The sequence below is a fragment of the Pseudorca crassidens genome, chromosome 6 (genome assembly GCF_039906515.1).
Source record: "Pseudorca crassidens isolate mPseCra1 chromosome 6, mPseCra1.hap1, whole genome shotgun sequence".
Lineage (NCBI taxonomy): Eukaryota > Metazoa > Chordata > Mammalia > Artiodactyla > Delphinidae > Pseudorca > Pseudorca crassidens.
Window position 1 is genome coordinate 79,763,630 of NC_090301.1, and position 16,052 is coordinate 79,779,681.

General features: G+C 37.0%; 1 long non-coding RNA gene across 1 annotated transcript; it reads right to left on the minus strand.

Moving 5' to 3' along the window:
• Positions 1-1,401: 1,401 nt before the first annotated feature.
• On the minus strand, positions 1,402-7,152 carry LOC137225873 (uncharacterized). The gene is made up of 2 exons (XR_010944065.1): positions 6,868-7,152; positions 1,402-4,086 (listed from the first exon to the last, which is right to left on the minus strand). It is a non-coding gene; the product is annotated as an uncharacterized lncRNA (long non-coding RNA).
• Positions 7,153-16,052: the final 8,900 nt, after the last annotated feature.

Here is a 16,052-nt window from a genome sequence, read left to right on the forward strand (position 1 = left end):
AAATTTATGAAATCCTGAAATGCTGAAGAAAGGCACTAATAAAGAAAAAGAAGAAAAAAAGAAGAAAGGCACTAATAATTTCAGGAATGAAAAGGGACATCACTACAGATGGAATAGATATTAAAAGGACAAGAAGAAACTATAAACCAATAAATTCTTTAAAACATGACATAAGAACTTGACCATGCAGCAATAGCATAAAAACCCATTTTGTGAGAACCAAACTAACAAAACATGTGAAAAATATCCACATAGAAAACTAAAAAGAAAAATTAATGAAAACATAAATAAAGGTAGGGATATACCATGATCATACCATAAAGGTCATTGTACACAAATTGATCTTTAGATTCAGTTCAAACAAACTCTGAGCAAAATTTGGAATTTGACAACCTGATTCTAAAATGTATATAGAAATGTAAGGAGATGAAAAAGAAAGCAAAATGAAGAGAAAACTTATCTTACAAGATGTTCTAGAAGATATTAGATGTAGAAATTATGTTAAGAGTAGAAAAAAGTTAAGAGTGGTATAAAGACACAAAGAGACCACTTAAACAGATGGGAGTTCAGAAACAGACTTGTGAGTATATGGATATTCCATTTCTGATAAAGGTGATATGACCCAGCAGTGAGGAAATGATGGTCTTGTCAATTAACAGTGCTCAGTTAATTGGTCATCCAATTAGAAAAATGAAAATTGACCTATGTTCACATCTTCTAAATATGAAAGGTAAAACAAAAAGCATTAGAAGATACAAACAGAAAACTATCTCATGTCCTTGAAGTAGATGAAGATTTCCTAGACAGTACATACAAGTAGAAACCATAAAGAAAATATTGATAAAATTGAATACATTAAGATCAAGACCTTCTCTTCATCAAAAGACACCATTAAGAGTAAAAATGGAAGTCACAGAGTGGGACGATATATTTGCAAAGACAGTAGCACAGACAAAAGGACTTGTGACCTACACACACCCCACACACACACTCCTACAGATCAATAGGAAAAACATAGTTAACCCAGTAGACAATCGAGCAAGAAAACTGAACAAAAATTTTACAAAATACGTAGTCAAATAGCCCACAAACATTTGCTCAGCCTAAGTCCTCTGGGAAGTCCAAACACTAAGACACCATACACACACCCCAGAATGATGAAAATGTAAAAGACTGTAAATAAAAAGTTATTTGAAATAAAGAGCAATGGGCGTACCTGCAAAGTAGTACCATCACTTGGAAAATATTTTAGCATTTTCTAGGAAGGTTGACCCAGCTATTTCATTCCTAGGTATGTAGCCAAAAGAAATTCATGCACACTTACGTGCAAGCACATGTACAAGAATATTCATGGCAGCATCATTTGAAAGTTCCCCAAAAGGAGACAATAGAAATACCCCATCAACATCAGAATGAATATATTTTATTCTATTCCCTCAATGGAATACTACAAAGCAATGGAAATGAACAAAGAGCAGTTTAGGGCAATAACTAATAAAAATCAAAAGAAGCCAGATACATACAAATACAAATATATATCATGTGATTCAATCTCTATGACCTTCAAAAACAGACAAAACTAATTTATGGTGTTAGAAGTGAGAATAGGGACTATTCTCAGAAGGAGAGAGGAGGAGTATAGATTATCCATGTAATGGAATATAATGTGTGATTAAATAAATGAGGTGGATTTATATATACTGACATTAAGTAATTACCAAGGAGAAAAATAAGGTGCAGAACAATGGGTACAGATTAAACATAGTAAAAAAGAAAAAAGAATTTTATGTACTGTATGTACTGTATGTACATACACACACACACAAACACTTATGCATGCAGAAGAAACTGATTGCCTCAAGGCAAGTTACTTGAGAAACTAAAACAGAAGTTCAGGGTTGGGCAGTGTAATTTTTGCTGAATTTCATTCTGTTATGTTTGAAAGTTTTGAAATGTTCATGAATTACTTGTTCAATTAAAAAGTCAAGTAACAGATGAATTATCCTTAGTTATTTAGAGCTGTTTTTACTGATCAGCAAGTAATAAGTGAGAGAATTTCTCAAGTTGTCTGCACACGGCATGAGTTTTGCATTTTTAGCTGCATATCCAGGCTCACTTATTTAGTGTGACTTGGTCAGGTCAGAGTCACAGAAGACTACATAAGTGAGCAAATTATTATTCTTCAAAACAAATGCTAAATATAGATACATGAATTCATATTGTCTGAGAAGGATAATTGCTTGATATTCAAACCCCTAGTTATTTCCTTTACAGTGGCAACCGAACTGGATTGAATTGTGTCCCCCGCAAAAGATATATTGAATTTCTAACTCTTGGGACCTGTGAAGTGACCTAATTTGGAGATAGGGTCTTTGCAGATGTAATCAAGTTAAGATGAGGTCATTAGAGTAGGTCCTAATCCAATGACTGGTGCCCTTATTAGGAAAGGGAAATTTGGACACAGATACACACAAAAGGAAGATGTCCATGTGAGTATGAAGACAGAACGTGGAGTTATGCTGCCACAAACTAGGGCATGCCGAGGATTGCTGGCAACTACCAGAAACTGGAAGAGGCAGGAAGGATTATTCCCTGGAGCCTCCAGAGGCAGCAAAGCCCTGCTGACACCTTGATTTCGGACTTCTAACTTCTAGAACTGTGAGACAATATATTTCAGTTGATGTAAGCCATCTAGGTTGACCTAATTTGTTATGACAGCCTTTGGAAACTAATACAGCAACCTTTACATTTCTCTTTTCTTCCCCTCTTCTAATATATGTATATAAACTGAAACAGTCATACATATTTCTTCTCAATAATTCCTCCTCTGTTTTCACCCTGTTCTTGGGTATAATGTTATAAAATGAATCACTCCTGAGCAGATCTTATGTCTTTATAAAAATAGTATTCTAATCGGGATTGTGTTCCTGATCAAGTATCTAATGAAAACAACAAAAAAAATTGCCTATATGTGACGAAACATTTATAAAACAATGGTAAACCTTTTTTTTTATCCTGTTGAAAAATAAAAATTATTTCAAATATCATAAAAGGGACAGAAATGAAATAAAAACATTAATATAAAAAGGATTTTTACAAATCATCAGGTATGTATCTGGCTTATAAAATTACAACAATATTCATAACTTTGACCTATATTAATGTGATAAATTTATTAAAGTATAACTAACTTTTTTTCTTTTCTTATAATTGAAAGCACTTTTTGAGGATAATTTGGATGATTTCAGATCTCAAAATAATCTCATTTGGGGAAGTTGAAACTAGTGCATTTTCCTTAGATAAATTTTCTAGTCATATGTAAATATGAAAATCGTTGCATTGACCTTAGTTAGACAGAGATGAAATAATTTTCCAGTGAGGATATTCCATTAGGAAAAAAGTGACAGGTAGCTCAAATCTCAGTGCTACTATTGACTAGAGCTGTCTGACTTTGGGCAAGTTACTGATAACCTTTTAATCATCATTTTCCTCATCTGTAAAACACTGCTACTAGCTACTCATTTTGTGCACATTAACTAATCTTATGCCTCTATTATATTAAGCACAGAGCTTTGCACATAAGTTGGCCTAATTGAAGCTACTGTTGTGTTGGTCTGTGTGAGATGGGGTCAGATAAATCCTTCCCATAATGAAAAAGGAGAACTGTCTCCTCCATCTTCACTTGTAAAAAACAGTGTAAACAGTCTCAGAGATGAAAGTAATATGTTAGGCAGCCTTTATGTCAAACTCCTTTAAACTTTAATGATAAGGCAACTATATATGTGACAAAATTTGCATGCTGCTTTCAAAATTTTAGAAGTCCAAGATATTTTGAAAAAATCATGAAATAAATGGCTATTAAAAGGTATTGGGATAATTCAAAAATATTTTCAGTTTCATTGAAAATATCCAATAAACAATACAAAAGATTTTGAAGGCCTTTGCTACATCTAGGTCACCATTCCCAGTGCATGCCCCACAGAACTGTACCTGCGCAAGATGCTTATAGACATACGTTCAAAAAGGTTTCCAAGTGTGAGAAACTCCGAGGTAAACAGGTTTCTTTACTGTAGGCTTCCACTGAATCTGTAGGGAAAATAGTGTATAGTGATTCCAAAATTCATTTAATTCTGTTTTTCACTATATGTCTTTCAGGAGTTGGTATGCTGTGGAACATACTTTGGGAAGTGTTGGTGTAGCTCAAGCCCTAATGTCCACTCAGTCTGTACTCAACTTAAATGAAACAGTAGAATGGAAAGAATAAGAAGTGTGGAAAGCTTTCTTCCATAGGGTGAGGTGAAATCCTGAGAATGAGGTAGATCTGTTGGCTTAGAGCAGGGATTAGCAAATACGTTCTGGGGCAGGGGGATGGTGGGGGTGGGAGTGGGGGGCAAACCTGACCTGCTGCCTGTTTTTGTGAATAAAGTTTTACTGGAACACAGACATGGCCATTTGTGTATTCACTGTCTATGGCAGATTTGCACATAGACAGATCTGTGTGCAGAGTCCGGTAGTAGCCACAGAGATAGCATGGCCTGCAAAGCTGAAAATCTTTGCTACTGGCTCTTTACAGAAAAGTTTGTAGGCCCTTACTCTAGATATTTCCCCCTAATCTGGGTAAAGAAATATTGTGGATTGACAAGTCCTAATTAATCTATAGCCAGGGATTGTAAAAATACTATTTTGATTCCAAATATTCATTGACCCCCAAAACCAAAGACTTGAGGTATGTTTGTCTATGGAGATAAATCAACCAGATAGGAAACTATGAAATTTCCACCCTTCAATTCATTTGTTGTTGGTGGAGGTGGTGGCAGACATGGAAAATTAAGCCTACGAGAGAAAAAAAAATTTTTCTTTTCTCTTAGGCAGGAAAAGGTTTAGTAAAATGGTGCTGATTTTAAATTTTGAAACAGATTAAGTTGAGCAAAAAGTAATGCTATAGCACTTTTTGTGTATATAACTAAATCTGTGCCAAACTAACTACTACATTGAACCGTTATTAAATTATATATAAATATATATTATTAGATAATATATATGATATATATTATAGAGAGAGAAAGAGAGAGGGGGGCTAGAGAGAGAGAGAGGTGAATGACTTCTTCATCTAAGTTTAAATTAAATTGAAATATTTCTACAAAACATTTCCTGTTGAGAAATACCAATATTATCATCTTTTTGATACCCTTGCAATAGAAAATTCATCTATCTTCTCAAAGCTATAACTTCTTACTTCATAAAACAGACAAAAATTCCCTTCTACTCATATTTGAAGAGAAGCCTTTATACACATTCTATCTTTTACATTTAAATTGTTTTACTTGAACCTCACTCTCCTTTTGTAGTGTAAACATATATGCTTTACAAAACCCTCCTTTATTAACAGAGTAAAAATCATTTACATTCTTTTTTGAGAATAAGCACAAAATAATTAAGTTTTAAAGATCTTGTTTCAAGTTACTCCAGAATAGAACACAGTATATACAGATATAAATGGCAATGGGGCATGGGAACGGAGGGGACATGGCTGCAGTGTTTAGATCCTTAGGACTGTTTTCTTTAATTGCATCAGCTACTCAGAAGGCCACTGTAAATGAAACAGTCATGCTCTCTGTGCCTGGGGTAGCACGCAGAATATTATCCTGGGCAGGGGTTGGGGGGGAGGATGGGCAGGGCAATGGGCTAACAAAGTCTTGGAAAAGTTGATCCACAAAAATAAGGAAGGTCTGGCATCTTGCATACATTAGGCCTTGTACATAGTGGGTGCACAGTAATCATTGGTTGTCTCAGCAGCATTTCAAAACCAACTTTAAAAAAGATATGTTTTATTTTTCACCACATTTCACATATTAACTGAGAGCTTGATTGGTTCATGATGGAATAGAGAGTTAGCTGCTGCAAATCAACCAGACACTGCTCATTGGAGATTTGCATTAGTGATTAAATCGTTCTTTTCCTATGCAGAAGTAGATGCTAAGTAACATTTCAGTGCTTCCAGTGCATTCCTGAAACATAGGGAACTTGAAAGGGGTCTGGAGCAGAAGGGTCTCTGGGTCTTCTTAAAAGAAAGAAACCAAAAAAGAAAGAAAAAACAGGAAGGGAGAAGGGAGGGAGGGAGGGTGAGAGAGAGAGATGAGAAAGAAGGAGAGAAGGAAAGAAAGAAAGAGAGAAAGAAAGAAAGAAAGAAAGGAAGGAAGGAAGGAAGAAAGAGAGAGAGAAAGAAAGAAAGAAAGAGAGAAAGAAAGGAAGGAAGGAAGGAAGGAAGGAAGGGAGGGAGGAAGGAAGGAAGAAAAAGAAAGAGACCAAATCCTCTATGCTTCTTGGATTTGTCAAAAATTGTAAGTCAAACATATTTTGGAAGATTAGACTATGGAGGCCATTTTTTATGGACCCACAAGAACACAATTCAATGAGCTATTGGGTCACTGCTCCATCTGAAGACTCTAGAAATTTCCCTTTGCCTCCCCCCCACCCCCAAATAAGAACCTCCTGCATCAACTCCAGGGGCAGATTTCATTTCACACCTGTTTCACACACTCAGCTCACAAATCCCACATGCATGTGTAGGGAGGAACTAAAAGGAAAGACAGGGCAAAGTATTTTACGACTCTCCTGTGGACGCAGTCTGACGAGAACATACCCCAGCCCACTGGAAACACATGCTGGCCAGCTGCTCTGGTCTCTCGCAGCCAGGGTAGGCGTTAACACGCATCGCAGGAACTCTGCGTGGACGCTCAGCAGTTGTAAACATGTGGAAACGGCACAGAAGCCGAGAAGGGTTCAGGCCCTCACCCTCCTGCACACAAAGCAAATTTGGGTGAACAAGGAACCCAAAAAAACTCCCCAAAGGTGTGCTCTTCTTACCTCATCGCAGTTCCCCACCCCGGCTTTGAAAAGCCTCGTTTCCTCTAGTTTCGGGCTACAGCTTCCATTTCCCTCCGGGAAGCAACTCAGCACATCTTAAATTTTGTTTCCATACTTCCTTGGCTGGCTTAGGATTCCAGATGTGGAGAAATCAGGTGGGAGCGGGGGAGGGAGGAGGAGGAAATCCCTTTTCCGTGCAGAACAGGAATACTGTTTGGGGGTGTGGCCGGGGCTAAAGGGGGAGCCACGCACTGCTTTGGGACATGTCTTTTCTTGCTTCTCTATCGCCTTGTCCACCCTGCACTTTCATTCCCTCCTGCGAGTTGCCGTGAGAACAGGGACCGGGGAGCTCTAGTGCAAAAGCCAATATTATTGGAAGGAGGGGAGGAGACAAGAGAAGAGCATTGAGCTCCTTAAGCATATGAATTTTTCCACTGTGATGTATTTATTAGAGTGTTTTTGAGAAAGGATCCATACCTCTTTACATGTGAACTTATCTCTGCAGATGTAAAAAAGGATTAGTAAGAAATTGGTAATCTCGGCATGAACAGCCTGGCTGCTTGGAGTGCTTCTATTAATCTGTGCTGATTTCTGTACCTGGACTGCCATTTTGTCTTCGTATTTCCCCACTTCTCTGCAACCTGTTTTCGAACCATGATGCTTCCTTGGGCCCTGGTGTAAGTATCTAATTTGAGTTGAGGCTTCAGGTCCTGCTCTGCTCTTGCCTGGTCCCTCAAGGTCTAGAACCCTTCACCATTGGCCAGTGGCCAAAACCCAACTTTCGCACTGAAAGAAGTTTAGGCAAGCAGGAGGGCCATCCACCTGATAGATTTTGAGTGTTTGTACCTGTCCCCACAGCAGCACCTGTAATTGAGATGTCATATTCGGCCTGACCAGTTGTCCTTTTCCTAAGCATTCTTACAGCTGGATCAGCTCCCCTTAGCCTTTCTTCCATTGCACTTGCTGTTCTGTCTCCAAACTCAGCCTGTTAGATGCCCAGATCTGTGTCTGCTGTTAATATTCAAAATGAAGTTCCTCACCCAAATAACTCTGCTGTACTAGTGGACCCAATTTATTTTTCCCTAAAAATCTTTTCTGTGTGTCAGGAAAAAAAAAACAAACAAAGCTCCAAAAAGTGTTTGAAAAACAAGCATTGGGATGAAAATACTATTTCATAAAGATTTCACAAAGATTTACAGACCCCCGAAGAGTTTATCCATGAAAACATGGACCCTGTAAATTGTATTTAGCAAATCAATTTTGGGAATGGCTACATCTGTTTCTGGAAAAAAGTGAGAAACAGATGTGGAAACAAGAGTGAAACTGAGACAGGAAGCTTGTCAAATGTGAAAACTGAGCAAGCTATCTGAATCCAGAAATCAGAGCAATAAAAGGGTGATAAATCCAAAGGAGCTGTTGGTAAAACCATGCAGTCATCTGAGGGTTGCATTTGGTCCAAAGAGATAAGAATGTTGTCGATGGACATGATTTTAGCAGATGCTAAACAGATCTCATTAAAGTCTTTTAGGTTCATCATGAATGAGTAATAAAAGAGAAAATTTAGGGCTTCCCTGATGGCGCAGTGGTTGAGAGTCCGTCTGCTGATGCAGGGAACACGGGTTCGGGTTCATGTCCCGGTCCGGGAAGATCCCACATGCTGCAGAGCGGCTGGGAGTCCACAACAGTGAGAGGCCCGCGTACAGCAAAAAAAAAAAAAAAAGAGAGAAAATTTAATTTGGGGCCCTAAAGACAGATGTTTTACATAAGGAAATATGTTATATTAGCACAGCATCCAAATGCTCATCTTACTGGTTGTCATTGCCCAAAGAAAATTTGAAGATAGCCTCTCCTCCATGGAAAGATGAGGAGTATGGTGTCATCTGTCTTCCAGGGATACTTCTGCATGATTCCAGAACTTTGTCAAAGGTTTGTGGAAGGAACTTTCTGAAGCTGACATGTAAGAAAACACACAGGAAGGAAGAAAGTCTGTGCATAAATGAGCCACATGTGTCCCCACTGAGTCACATGAAGTCTCAGGCGTCTAGCCAAGTTCAGTTTCCCCAAGGACCCACTCTGAAGCTTTTCCTGTGTTTTTCTCAGAGATTCATGGAAAACTGTCAGAATTAGTGATTATATAAAATTTTCTCCAGAGTCTGAAACCATGGAAGAGGCTGCACTTCCTTCCATGCTCCAGGAAAAGAGAAAAAAGGGAGCAGAAACGATGCACATCACTTTATTTCTATTTTAATTCTATTCCCACAAATGAACGTGAGCATTGTTAGAGATATTTTCTTTTGCAGATTTCTCTAGCAAACCCTCATTTCTGCATACTGAGAAAAAGTGTGCCAGATTCACTTTTGCCTAGAGATGTGTAACATGTCCTAAGATAAATAAAACATTACAGCCTTAAACAATGAAGGGGAGCAGTATGTGCTCACAGAAATGTAGCTGGCAGATTGAGCATCTGAGAACTCCCTTTATGATTTAAATTTTGCCACTGGAGCAAGAAGGCACCCTGCCCTTGGGAGGTAGGAGATGCCACTCCAGGAAATCCCAGGAGCGTAGACGTACTTTAGGCTGATCTTTGTCCCTAAACTCAAGGACATTTCTTTCAAAGAAATTAGAGAAAAACAGTTAATGAAATGTGAAATACAAGCAATATGTAGGAACAGTAAAATCAAAAGAAATTATTCTGACTTCCAAAAGTAAGATATAACAAAATATTTCTTCAAATCATAACAAAGGGAGTAATTCATTAAGAGGAAATGATAAATTTTGAAAAGAAGAATTAAAGAAGTCCTTGAGGGCTTCCCTGGTGGCGCAGTGGTTGAGAGTCCACCTGCCGATGCAGGCGACACGGGTTCGTGCCCCGGTCTGGGAAGATCCCACATGCCGCGGAGCGGCTGGGCCCGTGAGCCATGGCCGCTGAGCCTGTGCGTCTGGAGCCTGTGCTCCGCAACGGGAGAGGCCACAACAGTGAGAGGCCCGCGTACCGCCAAAAAACAAAAAAAAAGTCCTTGGATTGTTTGATAATTCCATTAGTAATGAGGAGTGAACAACATGAATAGATTTTAAAAAGCTTCAAATTTTAGATATGATGAAAAGACATCAGCAAAGACGACATGAACATTTCCTTCATGTTCAATAAGCACAAAAACAAGCACAAAAACTCAATAAGCTCAAAAACAAGGACACTGGTGACAAACTAGTTAATAAATATATCAATTCGAAGAGTGTTTAAGATGAATCATTTCACAAGAAAATTTGAAGTGATATCTTTCAACATGTCCGTGAGTGAAATCTGAATCGAGTTTTTCCCAAATTCAGCAACAATCTGAAAAGCTTACATGGCATTACCAATCTAGAGTCATGAAGTCAAAACTTTTCTAAGCTGTCGATAAAAAAAAAGTCAACCATGTTAAAGGAAAAATTGAATTATCTATTTATTATTATTTTTAGGAAATAAGATTGAATTGTTCCCTGGTGCTTTCTTTTATCGTGTCCAGGAGTCCTGTCCATCCGGCCTCAGAAAGAGAAAGAGCATCTAGACATAGTCAGACACACCCCAGCAAAGGCCAAGACAGCAGTCTGCATCAATTATGGAATAACATCTCAGCCTGTGGTCTCTGCCTTTGGGTTTGGTTTCCCAGGTACAATGACTCTGCATCTCCATGGCTAAAAAGACTGGCTAAAGTGATGCCTCCTGGAAAGAAGGAAAGATCTAACCTAGGACAAATTCTATTTCAACCACAGAAAGGAAATGTTCCTTCACCTGCTTTAAGTCTCTAACTTCACTCCACCTCAAGCAATAAGAAAAAACCAAAACCAAAACAACTCCTGGCAGCTTTAAAATAGTAGTTTGTGCCTGGTTCACGTTCCAACTATTTTAATGAATATCAGTATAAGTAAACATTGCAGCCTGGGCTCAGGGGTTTGTTCGTGAACGCTCTTCAGGTTTCATGTTCACTGTGCTCTTGGCTAAATTCTGCCTGGGTCTGTGTGACTCCACAGAAGGCTTATTTCTATTGTAGTCAGATGTTTTGCACTCACCCAATAACTGGCAAATATCTGAGTCAACAGGAGCAAAGCAGGACTTACAGGAGAGAGCTGTCCAAAAACAAAACCCCATTGAGTCAACTCAGCTAGGTCTGTGGCTCATTTTACAGAGCATTTGCCCTTGGGAAAAATTCACCATGTACAGAGATTTTGCAGTCCCTTGGCTTTACTTCGCTTTCTATACTGAAGGAAGTGCAAGATGGCTAAGGTCTGCTGGGGAATGTTAGGTTCATCTTAGACATTTGTGTAAACCCTGAAATTTTATTTTACATGAACTGAAAAATAAACACTTCAAAAAATTTTCACTTTTAATTTTTAATAGGATAAGTATCGATGAATACACCTACACAAACAAAAAGTTATTTGCTTTCTTCAGTAATTCATTAAAATGTAAAGGATCTTGGGAGTTCCCTGATGGCCTAGTGGTTAGGATTCTGGGCTTTCACTGCTATGGCCCGGGTTCAATCCCTGGTCAGGGAACTGAGATCCTGCAAGCCACAGGGTGTGTGCAAAAAAAAAAAAGTAAAGGGTCTTGAGTGCAAAATGTTTGACAGTAGCTGATCTAAGTTGTAAATCAAACAAAGTACATCCTCTACTCAATTAAATAATCCTTGGTTGGGCCTTTTTGACAAAGCTCCAGTATGATGCTGAAAAATCATTGTGATCCTTTTGTCTTTCCCAGTTCTACATAATTATTCATACCAGTAGTAAATCCAGAATTTGAATCCAGGGAATCTGGCTTTGGAGTCCATGCTTCTTAGCCACTAAATCATTTTATTTGTAGAGAAATATGTAAATGTCAAGAATAAAAGCATCAAACTGAAATATAAATTGCTGCTTTCCTGGAAAACATAGAGCAAATATAAAGGTAAGATTAAAAAATTTTAAAAAAAGGAAATGTTCTCACCCATGAGTCCAACCTTACCATGATCCAGTGGGTCATTTGGGACTGCTTAAATTTTTAAATTCCTGGAATTTTTCTAATCTTACTAAGCAAAGCCACGAATAGAACTTTAACTGGTGATCCAACCCCAAAGAAAGAAAGTACTTCTGTTAACAATCAAGTTTTCTTTTTGATGGTGCAATAGAGTTATCAGAAACGTTAAAAGAGAGTGGAGGGTCCTGGTAAAAAGCATTTTTCCACCCAGGGAGCTTGCTTTGGTAGCAGTGAAGCATAGATTCTTAAATGGAGAGGTGGCATTCATTTGAATGAGTGAGAAAGCTTTTGACCTATATTGTGAGGCTGTCCTGTGCTACTGCAGTGGGATGGGGACAGACTGGTGTGGAGACTAATCCTTCTTGACCTCTTTAGTGTTAAGCTTACAACCTAAAACAGGAGAATCAATTGCACTTAACATGTGTTAACATCTGAACATCCAGGTCACTAAATTGCTTGTCTTTTAAATGGAATTAACATATAGATAATCATTGGTCATGAAATGGTCTCCTCTTTCACAAAGACAAGGCCAGAGCATTTGACACTGAAACCTCTCCTCTGATTAGTGAATTCCACGCCCCCCTTTCTCTCAGGAGGTAGTCAAAGAAGAAAAGACTTCCTGAAATCTGTACATTCTCAAGGTTATTGAGCTTTGCTAAGCAGCAAAAAAGATCCAGGATGTTATCAACTTAGTCATCAAAATAAAAACAACAAATTAAAAGTACTGAATGTGCTGGAATAGGCATTGAAATCAAAGGAACACATTAGAAGACTAAGTAATAGAAACAAATGCATTCAAGTATTAAAAGTATGATGATAGTGGCATTTTAAATCAGTAGGAAAAGGATGTATGGTTGAATAAGGAGTGTTAGGGTTGTTAGTTAATACTTTCCTGGAAAAAAATAAGTTATATCTTTACCTCACAACAAATAACAACATAAATGGGTTAGGGGGTTAAATTTATAAATAATATTTAAGTGAATATTTATATTCTTAGGATTGAGGGGCTCTCATAAGCATGAATTCTAAAATATAACCGTAAAGCAAGTGCTTGATGTAATTGACTTTATGAAAGAAAGAAAGAAAGAAAGAAAGAAAGAAAGAAACGGGAAGGAAAAGTAAAGAAGGAAGGAAAGAAAGGGAGAGAAGGGAACAAACAAAGAAAACATAAAGAAATTTTAAATCAAACTGAGAAAAATACTGGTGTATTTTGTGTCCTAGCACAATTATAACAAACTGTTACTCTTATTAACAAAGGCTATGAAGAGATTATTCCCAAAAGAAATGAAAATGACCAGTGGATATATTTTCAACCTCATGAGCAAAGAAATGTAAATTAAAATGACAATAAGGTAACAATTTTTTTCTTTTAGATTGGCAAATATTTATTTTAATTTTAAGCACATAATCCTAAATTTTGGAGGAATATAAAGAAAATTCCACACTCTTATACTGCTGGAAGGCATATAAAATTGCACAGCCATTCTTCAGGGAAATTTATCAATATATATATAGAGCCTTTAAAAAAACCTACCCTCTAATTGAACAAATCCACTTCCAGAATTTCAGCCTATGAAAATTCATTAATATGCTTACAAAGAGTTTGAAGGAAAACTTGTATCTTAAATATCTTTCAATAGGGAAATTGGTTAAATGAATTATACTACAAAAGCATAACAGAAGACTTTATCACATATAAAAATTAAAATAAAGCTGTCTATTTTTATAATGAATTGACATTCAAAATATACTTTTAGGGGCTTCCCTGGTGGCACAGTGGTTAAGACTCTGTGGTCCCAACGCAGGGGGCCCGGGTTCGCTCCCTGGTCAGGGAACTAGATCCCACATGCATGCCGCAACTAAGAGTTCGCATGCCATAACTAAGGACCCTGCCTGCCGCAACCAAGACCTGGTGCGACCAAATAAATAAGTAAATAAATATTAAAATATATATATATATATATATATATATACTTTTATGTGGAAAAAGAAGTTCAAAATGGTACATACGTTATGGTTATAATTTTAGGAAAAACATATAAGTCAAAAAAGCAATACTCCAAAGTGTTAATAGTGGTTATTTTTTTAGTAAATTTTAGTGGTTATTTTCTTTTGACCTATCAAATCATTTTTTATTTTTTCTTCAATGACTATGAACTACTTATCATATTTTAAAACATTTTAAAGGCTGACAAAGTACAGCTCCAATAGTAATTTCTAAAAATAAACTTTGTTTTAAAGAAGTTTTAGATTCGCAGAAAAAATTGTAAAGATAATCTGTACAGAGAGTTTCCATATACCTCACACCCAGTTCCCCCTATTGCTACCATCTTGCATTGGTATATTTGTCACAATTAATGAACCAACATTGCCACAATATCATTAACTAAAGTCCATACTTTATTCAGATTTCCTTAGTTTTTACCCAGTGTCCTTTTCCTGTTCCAATATCCCATCTAATATGCCACATTGCATTAATTTTCACGTTTCCATAGGCTCCTCTTGGCTGTGACAATTTCTCAGACTTTCCTTGTTTTTAATGACCTTGACAATTTTGAGGAGTGCTGGTCAAGAATTTCCTAGAATGTCTCTTAGCACAGAGGTAAAGTGTTATTCTTATCCTATCATGTTAATGGTATGTGCTACCAACATAACATTACTGTCAGCACTCACCTTGACCACCTGTCTAAGATAGTATTTGTCCACTGTCAAGTTATCCTCTTTATTTCCCTTTCTGTCCTCTTTGCAAGGAAGTCACTAGGCACAACCCACACTTGAGTGGGGAATTGTGCTCTACTTCTGTGGGAGTAGAATATCTACATAAATTATATGGAATTCTTCTGAATGGAAGATTTGTCTTTTCATTTTTTTTTGTCATTTATTTATATCAGTATTGACTCATAGACATTTATTCTATACTTTGGGTCATAATCCAAAACTATTTTTTTGCTCAATTTATTCCAATTTTGGCAGTTGAGAGGTTCTTCGGTTGGCCATTTGTCTCCTTGAAATATTACCATAGTGTGTTTTTGTGTGTGTGTGTTTGTGTATGAGTGTTTGTGTGTGTGTGTGAGCACTTTCTTACTTTCTGACACAACAGAATGCTCCAGGCTCCTTTGTATTTCCTGCCCCAGTTCTATAATCAGCTGTTTCTTCAAGGAGTCCTGGTTCTTCTTACTGGAAAATGGTATTAGAAACCAACATGTAAGCCCTAGGTGTGCTTGTTGCTACTGGTGTGTTATTGCTTGTAGGCCATCTCAGCTGACAGAGCAAGGAAATACATGAGTGTGCTAATCCCTGTATGCACACAAATCTATAAATATCTCTTTATGTAACCATGTGTATCTATTTTAAGCTAAGCATGAGCTCATATGATGTTTCCAAATCTAACCAGTACCACCACATGGATTATTCTAGACTCCTCCACTTATTTACTATCACCTCTCACTGCAACAGTGAGACACTCTCCACCACTCTTGCCATTCACTATCCAATTTCTATGAGAAACAACTTTATCAAATACAACACTTATATACTCTTCCTCTTACCTTTATTCTAACAGACTCTACCCATTCCCAGAGTTACTTAGGTCAGTATCTTTTTCTTCCTCCTCCTTCAGTGACCCTAATTCATATCTTTGTAATACAGTTAGACTCATATTTTACAATCTGCATTCCACCCTGTGGTCTTTCAGCCTCCTAAATGATTTTTTATTTGCATACATTAAGACTCACTTGATGTACTATGAAATCTATGAGTTTTGATAAATGCAACAAATGATCTGTTAACCATCTCTATACTTTTGATTTTTCCAGGACTATTCAGATTATCTGTTTTCCCTTGTATGAGTTTTGACCAAGGAATTGATCACTTCGTCTAAGTTATTTGATGTATTTAAAGCTATTGTTATGAATTTCCCAATATGCATTGCTTTACTCCACAAATTTTGATATCCTCTATCTTCATTTTTATTTAATTAAAAACATTAAAAAATTTATCTTGAGATTTATTTTTGGATCCATCTGCTATTTAAAAGTATGTTTTTAAACTTCCAAACATTTTGGAGTTTTCCAGCTATCTTTCTGTTATTGATTTCTATTTTAGTTTCATTTTTATGATTTCTATTCTTTTAAATTTGCTAAGGTATATTTTATGGACCAGAATGTGGTCCTGGTAAATGTTGCAGGTGAAC